This window comes from Dipodomys spectabilis, unplaced genomic scaffold, assembly GCF_019054845.1.
Source record: "Dipodomys spectabilis isolate Male_0828 unplaced genomic scaffold, ASM1905484v1 ptg000442l, whole genome shotgun sequence".
In the NCBI taxonomy this organism is placed as follows: domain Eukaryota; kingdom Metazoa; phylum Chordata; class Mammalia; order Rodentia; family Heteromyidae; genus Dipodomys; species Dipodomys spectabilis.
In genome coordinates, this window is record NW_024871119.1 from 392,898 (window position 1) to 411,778 (window position 18,881).

At 38.1% G+C, this 18,881-nt stretch overlaps 1 pseudogene; it reads left to right on the forward strand.

The window, feature by feature from the left end:
- LOC122097944 overlaps window positions 1-18,646 on the forward strand; it is a 64,554-nt pseudogene extending 45,908 nt beyond the window's left edge.
- The last annotated feature ends 235 nt before the right edge of the window (window positions 18,647-18,881 follow it).

The window sequence follows — 18,881 nt, forward strand, 5'->3', positions numbered from 1 at the left end:
TAAGTAGATGTCCTTGGTTTCTTGAGTCCTGTTTACTTTGTCGTATTTCCTTGCATTTTGGATTTTAACATCTTCATATCAGGGAGAACATGTGCTATTTGTCTCTCTGCTCTTGCCTTACCTCACTCAAACTGATTCATTGTAGTTCCATCCATTTCTCTGCGAATACCATTATTTTATCCTTTCTAATGGCATAATATTCCAGTCTGTGGGGCATCTGGGTTGTTTCTATATCTTGGCTATTTATTGTGAATAGTGCCAAGCTGAAATTTTTGCATTGGCATTTGAAGGGGAATCTTGGCATACTCAAGTGTAAAGATTATTTCTGCTTCATGAAATAATTTTTCACTATCTTTTCACCAAGCAAGTCTCCCATCTGGATCCCCCCACTAAACTATAAGGTATAGTTTGAAATAGGGCGTATATTCCTTTTTTTGTTCCACAGAGAAAATTGAGTATGTTGTATATTTTATCTTGTAAAACATATTGTGTATTTTTCATTCAACACCCTAGAATTTTGTTCTGAGTCTCATTTTACCAGGATGAAACGGAATTAGTTATATGGCTGGCCCAAAATTAGTACATGGCAGAGCCACAATTCCTTTTAGTGTTCCAGGTCTCGTGTTGTTCCTATCCATAGCTGCTTGAGTGACAGATTTACAAGCGGATGCTGAATGTTCAGTTTAAATTTGTATACAGCCCGTTATGTAGTGCCTTCTGCACTGGTCTTTCTATACTTTGTTCCACAAATGTCTGGTCTTTTTACTCTTCTTTTTCCTTTTCTTGCAATGCTCTGGGTCAAAACCAGGGTTTTGTATATGCTGGGCAAGCATTCCACTAGTGAGCTATATCCCCATCCCTGTAGAATGTGTATTCCTCAGTAAATCCAATGGAATACCTCTCACAGATGCTCCTGGTCCCTTCTTTTTGATCTTAGAACCAGAATGTTTTTATAGCATTGCCTATTGCTCTTATAAGAGGCCTTCTACTTTCCACACTTGACATCTCCCACTCAGAGATTTGGGGGCCTCCTTCTTGCTTATGAACACCTGCCCTGCTCTTGAATCTTCAGCTCTCAGCTCAGTTCACTCCCTCAGAACAGTTTTCACCAGTCCCCATATTAACTCATATTACACTTATACCCTTGTCCTATGCATTCCCCTCAAGGCATTTATGGCCATTGGGAAGATTACACTGTATGATTGTGTGGTTGTGACCTGTCTCCCCTGTTACGCTGTAATTCCTGTGGTCACAAGGACCTGATTCTTGTCACCTTTCTGTCCCTAGCATCTAGCACAATGTCTGACACAAAGTTGGATCTCAAAAACTATTTGTTTAGTATTGGGTAGATATGGGTGAACAAGATTGCCTACTGGCTGTCTTTAAAGTGCCAAGATTGGGGCTAAGGGGTAGCTTAGTGGTTGAGTACTTGCTAGCTTATGCAAGGCCCTAGCTTCATCCCTAGCATTGCCCCTCCCCCCAAATAGTGCCAGGACTGTGAAACACAATTTGATCATATAAAATTTAATCGTATTGTCATGTGTATTCATTTCAGTAGATGATAGCCAGATGATTTTGCTTATGTTTACAGAACTAGAGATACAATTTTTTTAATGGCAAGAAAATTAAATAGTTACCTTAAGTTTTTATTTCTGAAAAATTGGAACTGTCTACCACTGCCTACCACCCTGACTAAGTAATGATACTATGTCTCCTGTTGTGCTAGTGGCTCAGAGTCTTTATTGTATCATTTGAGTGAACTGAAAGGAATGGCTTCATGGAAGCAAAAATACAAACCCCTTGGACTGGATGCTACGGGAATTGAAGGTAGTGATTTAATTTCTCAACAGAATATATTAGATATAGTTTACTTATTTAACAAGGACTATTTCTTTATATTTTTTATTTCCTTTTAGATGCTATTGATTGCGAATATTTACATTTGAAATTAATAAGAACCTTACACTCATACCTGTAATCCCAGTGCTTGGGATGCTAAGGCAAAAGGATTGTAAGTTTATTTAATCATACAAAGAGTTTCAAGTCTAGGAAATTTAACTTTGATTCAGTTTTTGATCTATTTATATTTGGCTAGTATGTCCAGTACAGTAAGATACAGTTTAGGAATACGTTGTACTTTCTCTCTCTGTTGAGCTGTTTTTCTTTTTCTTTTTTTTTTTTTTTGGTGCCAGTCTCAGAACTTGAACTCAAGGCCTGAGTGCTGTCCCTGAGCTTTTTTCTCAAGGCTAGCATTCTACCATTTGCTCCATTTCTGGCTTTTGGTGATTAGTTGGGGTTTATGAATCTCCTGGATTTTCCTGTCTGGGCTGTCTTTGAACTGCAGGCCTCAGATCTCAGCCACCTGAGTATCTAGGATGAGGCGTGAACTGCCAGCACCAAGCTTCTCAGACTCTCTTGTCATTCCTGGCTGTTTGCTCTTTGAGCTGTCTGCACTTGGCTTCTCCTGGGGAACTTTGTCACTCACCAGTATTCAGCACTTCTGAAACTAGTTTTAATATGTTCTTTACCCTTTATTTTTCTAAGTTTATAATACATATGCTTCCTCCTGTTCACTGTCATTATAATTGGGCTCTAGAAAGTGAAAGCTCCAGCACTTGCTCAGAAGACAAAGTGAGAGGAGAAATGACATTGCTTTTCCTGTGTTTTGGAATATTTTTGGAATTTACATTTGCTGAGAGCAAATATGAAATACTAAGTTTTCTAGGATCACCTCTCAGTATGAATAGAAAGTATTTAACTTCTTGATCCTCTCAAGTAGAAAAAAATGTCACTACAAAGGGTTACAGATGGAGGAACAAGAACAGTGGGGTAGGGCTTTAGTGTGGTCTGGTTGTGTTAGGTAGGAGTGAAGGTATTAGTTAGGGAGAACACAGAGAAACTTTGTTTTTCACTGGTGCTGCAAGAGAATTTTAGTTACCTTACTTGATAACATAGGAGTGCTGCAGTCTTTGATTTCCTACTAGGGTGATTGATACTGATCCACCTCTCAGTGATATTATGAAACATAAAAAAAAATACTTGTACTGCTGGGGACGTGGCTCACTGGCACACTGTTGTCTAGTATGCACAGGCTCTCGGTTCAGGTCTTAGGACCTCAAGGAAAATCAGTATAGGTATTATTTGCTTACTGTAATTATCACATAGAAGTAAACTTAAAGAGATTGTAAAAATTGAACTCATCTCTGTATTCAGAAAGTTCACCAAAATGAAGATGAGTTTGATTTATAATACTTAACGTTTTTTATTTGTGTCAAATCCAAGAGAATTCAATTTTTGAGACCTCATTTGTTTGTTGGACTAAAAAATCAGCTTCATAAAATGATGTCCAGTGGTATCATACATTGTGACATAACAAGTTTATAGTAGTAACTTCCTCTTGGAGTCAGTGTTGTTTTTTTTTTTTTACTGATTAGTAATTTTTTAACAAAAAATAATGTGGGAAAATTTTTTCCTCACTTACTTGCAGAGTTAGGAAAAGAATTCATATGTCACAGAATGCTGGGAAAGATTCAGTTTTTTGGAAACACAGTTACAACCAGATAGTATCATTTATTTGCTTAATTTTTTAAAAGAATCGAGATGTGTTTTGTTTTTGTTTGCCTGAATTTTAGGAATGTAATAATGTTTGGTTTGTAAAATCTGCTCTTCTAAGGGCTTAAATCCTGACAAGACAAAGAAGAACAGTAAGGTTTATTTTACTCTGTGACAGTTGAACAGTACTACATGAACTGCACATGACCTTTTTTTTCTGATTTGTTTATCTTTTTAGAGTTATAGACATTAGTATGAAGAATTTCAAGGCATTTTTCCGGTGGCTTTATGTGGGTAAGTTAACTTTAACATTGTTGTTTTAATACTTTTGAAAACTGTGGAAATACATCTTAGATTTGGATTAGTCTGTTAAAATTTCAAATACTTATAAAATAGTATAATGAGCCTCCTTGTTTCCTTCTTTCACCCAGCTTCAACTGTTGTCCATCTATGGCAGTCCTATTTCACCTACTTCATGCTTCCCCCATAGAAGTATTAAAGCTAATTTGTAACATCTGTGTCCCTTCCACTCACTAGTACAGTGATCCCTCACCTATCTTGGGAGTTAAGTTCCAGACACCCCCGTGATAGGTGAAAATCCCATGCTCTATCGTGGTTCACTTATTGCTCTGGAAAGTAACTACATGATAGGTGACGGATCACTATTTCTGGTTTGTTTTGTTTTTTAAACCTGGGATGCAATGAAGCTACAATACAGCGAGGGACAACTGTATTTCCTTAGGTTAAAATTGAGTGTTTGAGCCCTTGCTATATATTGGGCATGGGTGTAAGATTTTCAAAGAGCCCTTCAGTAGCTTGTGTAACATTTTACACTCTGTTCTTTAGTCTCTGGAGCTGTGTGGTCCATGGTGGTAACCACTAACTAGCCTGTGGCTGTTGAATTGATTGAAATCATCTAAAATTACACATTCAGTTATGTAGTCAGGTTAGCCTCTTTGAAGTTCCTAGGGGTCACAGATGATCAGACAGCACAGAACTGGGACATTTTCATGGGCAGTGGTGCCCTTGCTAAGTGGTACACAGACTACTTTAGGACTTCCTTTGTAATGCCACTACGTCTTTGCCATTTGGTAGGCAGTTTAATTAACAAATACCTGTTGACTTCACATGAGATGGTTTGATCACCACTCTGAGGTACTTGCTTTTTTTAGGCCCATTTATACTGCTATTTTTGTGAAGTATATTCTTTAAATAATGAAACAAACATTTCTCTCCAACATATGCAACATTTAGTTTTATGTCTCATATTTGTTAAAATTTAGAGTGAAATACAAGATAAATTCCTTTTGATATGCTAATACCGCAAAGTGTCCAGATGTTCAGTTCTAATATTACAAAAGCAGACTTTATGCTTGTCACTCTACTATAGTTACTTTTGTTTCAAACCTGAATGTGATCTTAAGTTACTTGAATTCTTGGTTGGGTATTTTTGTTTGTTTCCTTTTTTTCAACTGTATCATTGATAGTTGGAATAGTGAACTGGAGTTTTTTCAGGCTAGTTTGTTGCAGATCTGAGTTTTAATTAGAATAAATTGCACTATTAAAAGTAGGACTTTAGAAATCCTTTTCTCTGATGGGATTAGTGGTTTAGTTTTTCTTATAATTATTGCGTGCCATCAGCAGTAGAAGAGCAGTGACTAACTGCTCAGTTCTTATCTCCAGAATGTGACACTGTTGTCACCCTGGCTTTGTCACTGACACGAGGTTATAACTTTGTTGTCTTTTTTTGTAAAATGTAATTTCCATGAAGGCATTTTTACTGCTCTGTCCCCAGCAGCATAATCAATATGGTTTTGTTTGGGGTGAGGACCAACAATCCTGAATATATTTCAGATCCTGATTAAATCAGATTTTAGTTCATCTTTAGTTTAATTGTTCAAAGAGAACGTTTTTTGTAGTAAAAAGAAACTGTTCAAATGGAAAATTTAGTTCAGTAAAACTCATTTGGTCTTTGAGGTGTATCTGTAATAAAAATTACATTTCTAGTTTCCTTTAAAGATAATTTTTAACTTTGTATTTCCAGCCATGTTGAGAATGACCGAAGACCATGTGCTTCCTGAGCTGAATAAGGTATGCACAGAAGTACGTATGGCCAGCCCTGCGTGTCAGCAGGTTCCATCTCAGTAGATTCAACCAACCACCAACGAAAAATATTCTGAAAATAATGCATCTGTTCCAAACATATGTACTTGTTTCTCACTTTACTATTCCTTACACAATACAACAATAGTTATTTACATTGTATTAGGTGTTACAAGCACTCTAAATGGGATTTAAAGTGTACAGGAGGATGTGTTCTCTTATATAAAGATCTTGAGCACCTGTGGATTGTGTTATCCTTGGGGGTCTTAGAACCAATTTCTCAGATAACAGGGGACACCTGTGTAATTTCCTTACTGTCCTGATTGAGCTCAGCCTTGCTCATGGTTTTGGTACTCTTACAGAGTTAGATAACAGGACATTGGGCTTTTTATCTAAAGAAATTTGAGTGTTTGCATAATATTTTCATCACGCAGAATACTGTTACGGATATTTGAATTTACAATTTTCATGTTTGAATGAGGTTTTATAATTCTTACAACATAGCATCCTTATACTCTTTAACTGCCTTAAGTCTTTTTTTTTTATTGTGAAAATACTGTACAGAGGGGGTTACAATTACATGGGCAAGATAATGAGTACATTTCTTATCAAGCATTGTTGCCTTCTCCTTTGTTTCCCCTTCCCATCCCATCCTCCCCACCCCCGCCCCGCTCCCCCACCCAGCCCTCCTCCCCCCCACCAAAGTTGTAAAGTTCGTTTTCAACATACGACTTGTACATCTCATTGTTGCAATGGGTCCACCTGTATCCCTATTTAAATGATTTGTTTTTTTCCCTTCCCCTCCACAAGTTATAACAACATCAAATACAGTGAAAGCAGGGTTATACTGTGTGTGGGGGAACATACAAATCAACAAGGAAACAATCTTATAAATGTGATAGAAACAATCGCATGAAAGAAAAAAAATTGAATACATATCTTGGGGTTCATTTCCCTAACATCAACTTATCTGACCTTTTCGGCTTGACTCAGACATATACTAGTTATTGAAAATAAGGGAAACCTTTTCCGCTTGACTCATACATATACTAGATATTGCAAATAAGGGAAAACATGGGACCTATGTTTCTTTGGGCCTGGCTTACTTCACTTAATATAATTTTTTCCAAGTTTTTCCATTTCCTAACAAATGGGGCAATGTCATTCTTTCTGATGGAGGCATAGAATTCCATTGTGTATATATACCACATTTACTTGATCCACTCATCTACTAAGGGGCATCTGGGTTGGTTCTATATCTTATGCCTTCAGTCTTAAACGCATTTTTATTTTCCTTGAAATATAAGTACTTAAATGTTGTACCTAAGTTGAAGCCTGGAAATGAGCAGTTTCTTTCTGTGAGGATGTGGAAAGAAGCATTCCCTGAAGAGCGAGCTCAGAGAACAGCCAGCCTCCTCCTTGCTCCCCATAGCCCACTCACCTGCACCCAGACCCAAACTGTGGGTTCAGGCAAATTATTGGGAAACTTACTTTTTACCTTGATTTGTTTTCTTTTTGCCCCTTTTTGTTAATAGATGACTCAGAAAGATAGCACATTTGTTGCTGAATTTCTTACTGAACATTTCAATGAGGAAAGAAATAGCTATTTTTACAATTTAGCCACTTTGAAAATAATCACAGCAAACATGGTTCATGGTTAAAAAGTAATTAGCAATTACTTTTTTTAAAAAGACTAATTTTAAAAAGACTAAATATAAAGTCTATAAGTAGACTTCTGTTTGTATGTATCTTACAGTCTGCAAAAGACTAAATGCAATGGATAGCTGTTTTATAAAATACATATTGAGTTTGTTAAATTTAAGATTATTTTCTTAATATTTTGAGCTTTTAGAAATAAACTATATTTGTTCTTTCTAGGCTCCAGACCTTTATAATCGAAAAGGAAAATACTTTAATGTTGAAAAAGTTGGTCAGGTATGGGCTTTCTATTGAACTTGGTTTGATTTTTAAGAACGAATTTTAAGACTTTGTACTGTTAATTCATATTATCTAAAGTTTATGGAAAATAATATAATGCCAGTATAACTGGCGTTGTTGTGTATTTTCTCAGCTGTCTTTGATGTCCAGCTTAATAGAAGACAGCTAATTTTAATGTCTACCTATGTGTTTATTCTGTTTTAATATGCTAACTTGCTTAATGTATATAAGGAAAATCTAACTTCAAGACAGCTAATTTTAATGTCTACCTATGTGTATATTCTGTTTTAATATGCTAACTTGCTTAATGTATATAAGGAAAATCTAACTTCAAGCAGGTGCGTGTCCTTGGAAAGGAGAAAGTACTGAACTAGTTTTGTCCTTTAACTGAGGATGTTCTTTAATATTATACAAAATCCTTCCAAGTGTTGGTCTCTTGGAAGTTTTTAATGTGGAATCTAAAATTGGGTTAGTAGACACTTCATACTCAGTTTCATTAAAAATCTCTCCATCTTCCTTGCACTTTGAAAGGGACTTTTACTCATGCTTGTTTTCATAGCATCATAACTTGGTATTTTTAGAAATATTGGTTCTGTGGCTTTTACGGGTCTTTTTAAGTACTGATGCCTTCCATTATACATTATAAATATCAGGTGACTTCAGTCTACTCTAATCAGAGTCTTTAGTTACTGTGAAGCTGTCAGGCACTCAGTAACAGATGCAGGTGCCAACATTTTGAGTTTTGCTTAAAAGTTGCTTTTTTTTTTGAGACAGGGTCTTGCTATAGAGGCCTTAAACTTGTAATATTCCTGCCTCATCCTCTTCTAAGTGCTAGAATTACAGGCCTTTAGAACCATGTTTAGCTGAAATGTTATTCGCAATAAATATTTTAGGTTGTTTTGTTCAAAGTCACTTTATTTTCAAGAAAATACCTGCCAAAAGTAAGAGTTTGAGGGGGGAAAGGGATGGATGAATATGCATGTTCAAAGGGGTAACATTGACCAAGACATATTTGTCCATAAGCTGAACAATGGCAACTCCTTTGTGAATCTACTTAATAAAATAAATAAAAATTTTAAAATTAAAAAATACCTTGCAAACATCTAAATATGAAGAATCAGTTTGTCCCCTAGTCTTTTGTTTCCAAGTAAAAATGGAATGTCATTTTTTAAAATTTTTATTTACTTATTATTGTGAAAATACTGTACAGAGGGGTTACAATTACATGGGCAAGATAATGAGTACATTTCTTATCAAGCATTGTAGCCTCCTCCTTTGTTTCCCCTTCCCATCCCTTCCTATCCTCCCCCCTGGAATGTCATTTTTTTACAAAATGTCTGCCTTTACAACTGAAACAAGACAGTTTCAGTATTTCTTCAAGACAACTTTGCATGCTTTGATGTGTTGTAAAATCACTCCTGTGTGCCTCCCAACTCTGTCTCAAAAAACATTAAAAGATCTGCCATCAAGACTTGAGAATTAACAATTTAATAGTTCTATCAGGATAAATGAAACTGAATATGTGACAAAGAACACAAGAATTTGGCCCACTAGGTGAGGGGTGCAGGTACTGGCTGTTCTTTCTTCCACACCTTCAGTGCAAATGTTGACACCGTGAAAGGGCAAGTGACACCTTGGCACTATACCTGGCATTAACCTTGTAGTTAATGGAAGCATGCTGAGCACTCTCAGGGATGGGGCTACACTGTGAGAACTGCCCTTGTGGAGCATACTGTCAGTTGGTACTTGTAAAACTAAAATATAGCCCTGATAGATAAGGTTAAAATATATCTTGAAAATGAACCACAAAATGTAAACTCTGGTTTCTACACTTACTGTATACTCTGACCATTTAAGTCATTTGCATGTTGTCTAGAATTTGTCACCTCACTTAGAAAAATAATGTACCTTTAGAGAACCTGGCAGTACAACAGGATAACTTACTAACTAGAATAGTGTTAAATACAGGTTAGAGCCTGAATCATTGCTTAACTGAAAAACTTTTAACTGTATTTTTAGTATTTGAAAGATGAAGATGATGGTCTTGTGTCATCCCCTAACACGGAAGGAAACCAGTGGTATGACTTCCTCCAAAACAGCAGCCATCTTAAAGGTACTTTATGAACCAAGCAGATGTTGGCCATGTTTATACGTATTTGAGATTAAAGAGTAGCCTCAACATTTGTCTAGTTTCTTCAGGCTTACTTGGCATGTCCATTTTATTTGATTAGAGAACAGCATTTTAACAAGTAGAGTATGATGTCACCATGATAGAAAACACCCTGAAATTAACTGTGCGGTGGTACATTAACTATGCTGACACTAAAATTATATTTTCCCTCCTGGCACCAGCCAGTTATGATACCAGCTGAAGGTCCTGCAATGCAATTCATAGCAGTTATGACACTGAGCACCCACAATGAGCATTAGCCTCCAGGGGGAGGAAGGCTCAGTCCGCTAGACTCCTCATATCACATCAGTCCCAAGAGTTAGGTTCCCTTACCCACACCTCTGTGGGACTTGACTATGGGGCATGTGTCCACAACTTTCCCCCTTAAGTTGGCATAGCTTCCAGAATGGTGTACAATGCTCAGGAACACATTCAGCTTTCCTTTCCAGACTGTTTGTTATAAAAATTTAACTTGGGCATAGCCCAATCAAAAACATCATTCAGGGTTTGGTATGGAGGAAGAGGCCACAGCTTTTAAATCCTCCCAGCACTCAACATGTTCATCAACCAGGGAGCCATCCAAACCTCCCCAGTTTCTTTTTTTTATTATTAAGAAGGTTAGTAAAGAAGAGTTATGGTGGGCTGGGAAGTTGTCTCCGTGGCAGAGGGCTTGCCTTGCATGCATCAGGCCCTGGGTTTGATTCCTCAGGACCACATAAGCAGAAAAAACCGGAAGTGGCTCTGTGGCTCAAGTAGTAGGGTGCTAGCCTTGAGCTGAAGAGCTGAGGGACAGCTCCCAGGCACAGAGTTCAGGCCCCAGGACCAGAAAAAAAGAAAAAGAAAAGAAAGGTTATGGTTACGTAAGGCAGGTAAAGATTACATTTCTTTTTTGACAATGTCACCCTTTCCCTTACTCTCTCCCAGTTTGTCTTGGGTTTTTGATGGAGGCTTCATTATAATGATTAAGGCACTGGGGTAGAATTCAACCCCAAGTCCCTATTTCTTTCCTGCAGTCTGGCAGATGGAGCTGAAAGTTATAAGCTTCTGGTTAAGGCATAGTCTTTCCACCCACCCAACCCTGAGGCTTTGCAGGAACTTGCCAGAGTGACCACATTAAAATTGGCCATCACATTTACTACTCAGGAAATCTCCTGGGTTTCAGGAGCTGAGTTTTGGGAACTGGGGACAAAGGCAACATGTTTTTCTGTAATTACCCAGTATGTCACCTTTTGAACCTTAAAGTGCTGAAATGATGATTTTTTTACCTAACACAGCTGGGAAGGGAAGTGCTGAGTGTGGGAGAGACAGTCTCAGAGCCATTTGAGCTGGTGGGCCTGAGTCACAGCTTGATTCACAGCTCTTTTCATTCCAGGCAGTTCCAGAGGCCCAGTAGGCCTCTTTGTTTTTTTCCTTTTAAGTTGGAGAATACAATGAGTTCTTATGGATATTGTAATGCTGTATAAAAAAACATTTTAAAATAAAAAGCATACTGAATACAATAGCAAAAAAGAAACAAAGCTAGCAGTGGCAGAGTAGCCTGGACTGATGCTGCTATCACATTGTGGCAGAGTTGAGAAGAAAGAACAGGTTTCAGTACATAGCTTATGGTTTCCAATGCCTTCCATCTTTCTAATAGCCAATAGCGTTTTACTGTTGGACTTTGGTGTAGGACTAAGCTTGAGAAGGACCAAGTGAATGTAGTTGTATTAAGTGGGCTGGATTGAAGGGAGATTCTGGTCATTTTTTTTTTAACAAGGTATGTCGAAAGCATAATGAGAATTCCACCATGAAAAACTATGGACTGCCTCTGACACTGAATTAATTTCTCCTAATCATTGGTTTGCTATAGTTTTTGTTTTGTTTCTGTTTTTGTCTGAAACCAGAAAGCCCTTTGCTGTTTCCTTATTATGCTTGAAAATCATTGCATTTTGTGAAAAGGCAAATGGAAATCATTATTGATCAGTGTTTGCAAATGCCAGCAATAAGTTGGGAAGAAATGCATGTCTTTGTGTGGGAACAAGAGTATAGTATGTCTCATCTATGTAAATGAATATAGATATTAGGATAAATTGTAAAGATGCTGATATTCAACTGGTTTTGATTGTCAAAATTGGCAGTTTCTTATGGCTTGGTTATATCCATAGTTAATTCCTTATATAAATTTATTTTACCTTATGTATTTTTAAAATTATTATAAGGTAGGCACTTATGGCTCATGCCTGTAATCCTAGCTTCTCAGGAGACTGAGATCTGAGGACCTAGTTCAAAGCCAGCCAGGGCAGGAAAGGCCATGAGACTTATCTCCAATAAACCACTTAGAAAACCAGAAGTGGCACTGTGGCTCAAGTTGTAGAGCACTAGTCTTGAGCTGAAGAGTTGAGGGACAGAGTGCCCAGTCTTGAGCTGAAGAGCTGAAGGACAGAGTGCCCTGGCCCAGAGTTCAAGCCCCATCACCGACAAAAAAAAAAAATTATTGTAAAGGTGATGTACAGAGAGGTTACATTTACATAGGTCAGGTACTGAATACTGTACATTTCTTTTTGAACAATGTAACCCCCTCCCTCATTTTCTGCTCACATAAATTTAAAAATTATCGTTTTAGTAAAGTATCTTTAGTGTTTTATTTGCCCCCCAGATCAATCTCATTACAATCTTAGTCCCAGAGCTGGTGTGTCTTGTCAGTGACTGATGTCATGAGACCAGAGGGAGGGAGTGGTCCTTTAGCCACAGGCCAAGCAGGCTCCTCACCACTAGCTGCTCCCCTTGTCTCTAATGATGTTTCCAAATCTTGCTTTTCTGTAGGATGTAATTGGAAAATCAATGAATCAAGCCATCTGTATTCCATTATATAGAGATGCTAAAAGGTAATCTTTACCTGTTAGGTAGTATAATTTAACAGCCAGTTTGAATTTTTCTCATGTGTTTTTTTTTTTTTTTTGCTTTTGTTTTAGTGAGGACTCTGCGTGCAGATTGCTCAAATTTCCTTTTCTGTAAGTGTGTGTCTCCTTATCTTGTGTAAACAGTAGTTTTTGTTCTAAACTTAAATAGCTAAATACGTTACTTTTCTTTCCTTAGGTGGAATAATAAAAGTTCAAATCTACAATACCTTCTTTTTTACTATTTTAGAAGACTCACTGTATAAAATATGTATCTTAAGAAGGCATACTGATATTTCCCAGTGAGTATTCCTTTGAAGTTTGAACCGAAGAGATGAGAGCTTAATATTTGTAATAATAATATTAAGCCATTCAGCTTCCCTTCCAGCATTTCGGGTTTCAGTGAAGCTGCCTCATGACTTTAGGTTTGCATTCAGTATTCTCAGTTCTCACATCTGGGAGATGGTAATGCTGAGTTGAGAAGCTATTTGATCCCTTCTTGTTCTAGAGTTTTAACTTTTATATTAGTATATAGCCTCGTATATAAGTTTTTTTTTAAAATAGGTTTAAGAAAATGACAGCAGACCTGGGTTATATCTAAGGAACACTTAGCGATTCAAAACTGTGTTAGTAAGTACTTCATAGAAAGGCTTTTTTAAAATTTTAGGTTATTTATCTTTCATCAAATAAGAGATCTTGCCCACAGAGACTTTTTGAGATTCCAAAGTAAACATTCTGAAAATCAAATGATATTCAGGGTTCTGTTAGCATTTTAAATGGTTTTAAGTCTCACTATGAAGGTAGTATTTTATTTGTGTGTGCCAGTCTGGGGCATGAACTTAGGCTCTGAGCATTGTCCCTGAGCCTTTGTGCTCAAGGCTATTGCTTTCCCACTTGAACCACAGTTCCACTTTTGACTTTTTGGTAGTTAATTGAAGATAGGCGTCTCCTGGATCCCTGCCCAGACTGGCTTCAAATGATGATCCTCAGATCTCAGCGCTGAGTAGCTGGGATTACTGGCATGAGCCACCAACACATGACTAAAGGGATTTTTTTTTCATTGTCAAGGTGATGTACAGAGGGTTACAGTTAATAAGTAAGATAATAGGTACATTTCTTGTCTAACTTGTTACCCCCGCCTCATTTTTCTCCTTTCCCTCCCCTCCCCAATCCTCCCACTTGCCAAATTGTACAGATCATTTCCAACATACTGACTTGTGAATATGGCTGTTGTATTGGATCCCCCTTGTCCTTTGTCTCATGATTCTGTTCTCCTTTCCCTTCCCTAATTCAGAAAAATGTATATGCAATACCAGGGTACCAAAATCAACTACAGTGACAATAGGGGATAAACGATAGGGGGAAGAACACACCAAAGAAACAAAAAGTACATAGTACATTAAAAACAACAATAGGGCTGGGAAGGTGGCTCAGTGGTAGAGTGCTTGCCTTGCATGCCTGAGGCCCTGGGTTCAATTCCTCAGCGCCACATAAGCAAAAAGAAAAAAGCCGGAAGTGGCATTGTGGCTGAAGTGGTAGAGTGCTAGCCTTGAGCTGAAGAGCTGAGGGACAGCTCCCAAGCCCAGAGTTCAGGCCCCATGAACGGACCCAAAAAACAAAACAAAACAACAACAACAAAGAAAAACCTCATGTTTCCATGTCTTGGAGTTCATTTCGCTTAGCATCATCTTATATGGTTATATGTACATAGCTCTTGAGCTATTTTTCTCATCTGTTAAATTTATCCTAGATGTATACTAATTATTGCAAATAAAGGAAACCATGGGACCTATTTTGGGGGGGTGTCTGGCTTCACTTGATAGGATTCTTTTCCAAGTCTTTCCATTTCCTTACAAATGGGGCAGTGTCATTCCTTCTGATGGAAGAATAGAATTCCATATATATATATATATATATATATATATATACATATATATATACACATATATATATGTATATATATGTATGTATGTATGTATGTATACATATGTGTATCACATTTTCTTTTTTGTTGGTCATGGGATTTGAACTCTGTGCCTGGGCACTGTCCCTCAGCTCTTCAGCTCAAGGCAAGTGCTCTACCACTTGAGCCACAGTGCCACTTCCAGTTTTCTGGTGGTTTATTGAGGATAAGAGTCTCACAGACTTTCCTGTCTGGACTGGCTTTGAACTGCATTCCTCAGATCTCAACCTCCTGAGTAGCTTGGGTTACGGGCATGAGCCACTGGCACCCAGGTTTACCACATTTTCTTGATCCATTGATCTACTGAAGGGCATCTGGGTTGGTTCCATATGTTAGCTATGGTGAATAATGCGGCGATAAACCTAGTTGTGCTGGTAGCTTTAGTATGGCTTTGTTTGTGGTCATTTGGGTAAATGCCCAGCAGGTGATTGCTGGGTCATAGGGTTGCTCTATGTGCCTTTTGAGAACCTCCACTAAAGGGAATTTTTGAATTCAAGATGTTAGTTGTCCTTAGTTATGGCCTTTAGCTACTTAGTGATTAAGATTTTAAACCAAGATGGTTTGCGTGACTAAATGTTTAAGTTATAGTATTCTGGAGTGGAAGTGGTAGTGTTGGTCTGGAATTTGGGAATTAGATATGTGTGCTAACATTGCCAGTCATGTTTGTTAAGGCATTTAGATTTATTGGCTATGTAGTTGTTCCATAGGGTCTCATTCCCCTCTCTCCCTTCTTTCTTCAAGATCTGTAAGTAATGAACTAATTGCTGTGAAATTTGGGAGCTTCACCTATGCTACAACTGAAAAAGTCAGAAGAAGATAACGCCCAAGTCTGATTTGGGACAGAAGCATGTGGGATGTATGTGTAGTCAGTGCTATGTCAGATGTGCTGTCAACAAAGGGGCTCTGCCACTTGTAGGGGGGCAGATTTTCTTTTACTTTGATTCTGGTTAGCTCTGTTCACTCAGTTATATATAAGGTATAACTCATGAAATTTTCACAGGCTTAAGGCCTAGCCATTTATGTCCAGAGTTTTCTAGAACTGTGATAAAATGTCACAGATCATTTTGTTTGATCTCATGATTACTTATTTTGTTATAACTAGTTATATTTGTGAAAATTGCTATAAAAGTATAAACTGATAAGGTGTTTTGTCATTGCAGGGACTATCACCTACGGTTTTAAATTATTTTGTTTTTGCTTAGTGTCAGCATAATGTTATGCATACTGTATTTCAGTGGTTATGATCATTTCTGATATAACAAAACGCTTCTCATTTCCAGCAACTACAGCTGTTTAGATGCTCGGTTTTATGATGATGAAACTGTAACAGTCATTCTTAAAGACACCATGGGGCGTGAAGGAAGAGACAGACTCTTGGTCCAGTTGCCATTGTCGTTTGTGTATAACAGTGAAGATGCTGCAGGATATCAATTCACTGGAACTTATGCCACAAGGTAACTAACTGCCTTAGTTGTAGAGTGTCTGTGTGGTAAAAGTTAGCTTTATTTTTTTAATGATAGGATCTCAAAAAGAGCTGGAAGTGTGGCTCAAGTGGTAGAGTGCCAGGTGCTGAGTTCAAACCCCAGAACCACCAAAACTTAAAATAAAAAGTGTCCCATTGTGTATCTCAGGTTGCCTCGCCTTGAAATAGCCAGGCTTGTCTCAAATTCATGAAGTTCTTGCCTTGGTCTCCAAGGTGTTGAGTTGTCAGTCATATGCTACCAGGCTTAGCTGATATTTAGTTATATTTACCATATGCCAAGAATTCAAGTTTCTTAGATATGCTAGGCAATGTTTTTGTAGTTACTGGTCTACCCATACAGACAGCTGAGCAGAAAACCTCCTGCTTTGTTTTTTTTTTCTTTGTCCATCATGGGGTTTGAACTCTGGGCCTGAGTGCTGTCCCTCAGTTCTTCAGCTCAAGCCTAGCACTCTGCCACTTGAGCCACAGTGCCACTTTGGGTTTTGTGGTGGTTTATTGGAGATAAGAGTTTCACAGTCTTTCCTGCATGGACTGGCTTTGAACCATGATCCTCCTGAGTAGCTAAGATTACAGGAATGAGCCACCAGTGCCTGCCTGGCTTCCTACTTTGTATTTTTAAAATCCTAACTTCATACAACACACTGAAACCCACCAAACACTGTTAGGAAAGGTGAGGAGGAGACTAATTGCTATTAAATTTAGGAGGATCATCTACACCAGAAATGAAAAAAATCAGAAGAAGGTAAGTCTTCCTTCATGCTATAAAGTCTTCCCAAATGTTACAAATTTCCTAATGTTACAATTGTATGTTACCTCAAAAATTAAAAAAACAGAAAAAAATGTGCCATCTTTAATCATTGTCTTGTCCCTTGCTTTAATATTAAACTAGGAATTTTTGCTAGAATAAGATGAGGAATTATTTGGAATGGAGAAGAGGACTTCATTTGAGTTATGTTTTAAAGGATAGCATTAACTTTAGTTTGTTGTCACTAATAATTGTAATCTTGCCTTTAGTATTTTCCAGAATTGGGACCCCAGTTCCATTGAAGAGTCTAAAGTCAGTTCTAGGAGATAGTTTTAGTTGCTTGAGGATTTAAAGTAATGAGATCCCTTCTCTAATTTAAAAACATGGGCATCTGCTCTCCTTGAAAGGGAATTGAGGACTGGGTGAGTAGCTCAGTTGTGCAAGGCCTGAATTTAATCTCTAGTACTGTATCCTCCCTCCCCATCACCCAAAAAACAAAGGGCATCAAGACCTTATTAAAATGAAGCCAAGGCTCTGTGGAATGTAGTATTTTTACAGACTGTCTTGTCATCTGGGAATGGAGTGTGGGTGGGAGTAGGACCCCAGTTGCCCCAAACCCCTCCTCTAGTGAATGTGGGAGGTGGAGGTCCTGTTTGATTCCTGGGCTGGTTTTTCCTCTAGGCTAGATGAACAAAGCAGTGTTATTCCCACACGCACCCTGCACTTTGAGAAGCACTGGCAGTTACTGGAGAGCATGAAAGCTCAGTATGTTGCTGGGAATGGTTTTCGCAAAGTATCCTGTGTGGTGAGTATGGCTTTGTTTCTATGCAGCATCCTATGAGTACTCAAGCATGTCATCTCCAAGGCTCATTCTCTGCTTGTCATTCTGTCCCTTGGTTTCAGTTAACTGAGCAAGCAGCAGGCTAGCTATTTTGTTTTCTTGTTTGGAGAAACTTTGTGTAATTAAGAGCAATTTCAGGGCCAGGTGCTGGTGGCTCACACCTGTAATCCTAGTTACTCAGGAGGTTGAGATCTGAGGATCTTAGTTTGAAGCCAGCCCAGGCAGGAAAGTTCATGAGGCTCTTATCTCCAATGAATTACAGAAAAAGCCAGAAGTGGCTCTGTGGCTCAAGTGGTAGAGTGCTCACCTTGAACAAAAGGATAGCACCCAGGCCCAGAATTCAAGCCCCAGGACTGGCAAAAATAGTTTGGTTTCTAAGTTCCATAAATTCACCATGTGGTGTGTGGAGATCCTTTTATGTAAAATGAAGGTGGAATTGGGTGATTTTATAATAAATTGTTAAAAATATAACTTTCCCATAAAACCATTCTTTGCTTAAAGCTTCTGATTTCTGCTTCGTTTTATAAAATTTGTTTGCAAAGCCATTAGTTAGAAAATTGTTAATGTGACTCCTGACACCAGTGGCTCATACCTATAATTCTAGCTGCTCAGGAGCTGTGGCTCCACTAGAACGCTAGCCATGAGCAAAAGATGCTCATAAGATGTTCAAGTCCCAGTTCCAGGTGCATGTGCGCTTTCACACACACACACAGAGACACACACATTAATGTGCCTTTTCTTCTTTAGTTAAGTTCAAGTCTCCGTCATGTATGAGTATTTGAAATGGACATCGATGACGAATGGGAGCTGGATGAGTCTTCAGATGAAGAGGAGGAAGCCAGTGGTAAGCCTGTGAAGATCAAGGAGGAAGTGCTGTCCGAGTCAGAGACAGAGGCCCACCACGCCTCTGCTGATGCTCCAGCCCCAGAGATAGTCGTCAATGTGGAGAAGCTTGACCCTGAACTGGACTCATAATCCAACTTACCATTGTTATTACATGTTACTGTGGCATAAAGGACTTAGAAGATGGACTGAGATATCTTGGGCTGTGCTTAATTTTCTTTGTATAACAGAAATAAACAGTAACTTTTTTTATATTTTGTATCACCTTCTCTTAGTAGGATGGCCATTGTAATACTTTCTCTTTGTTAGAAGTCTTTAATAATGTGTAAAGAAAACACAAATGAAGAGGCCAGATGTGGTGGCTCAT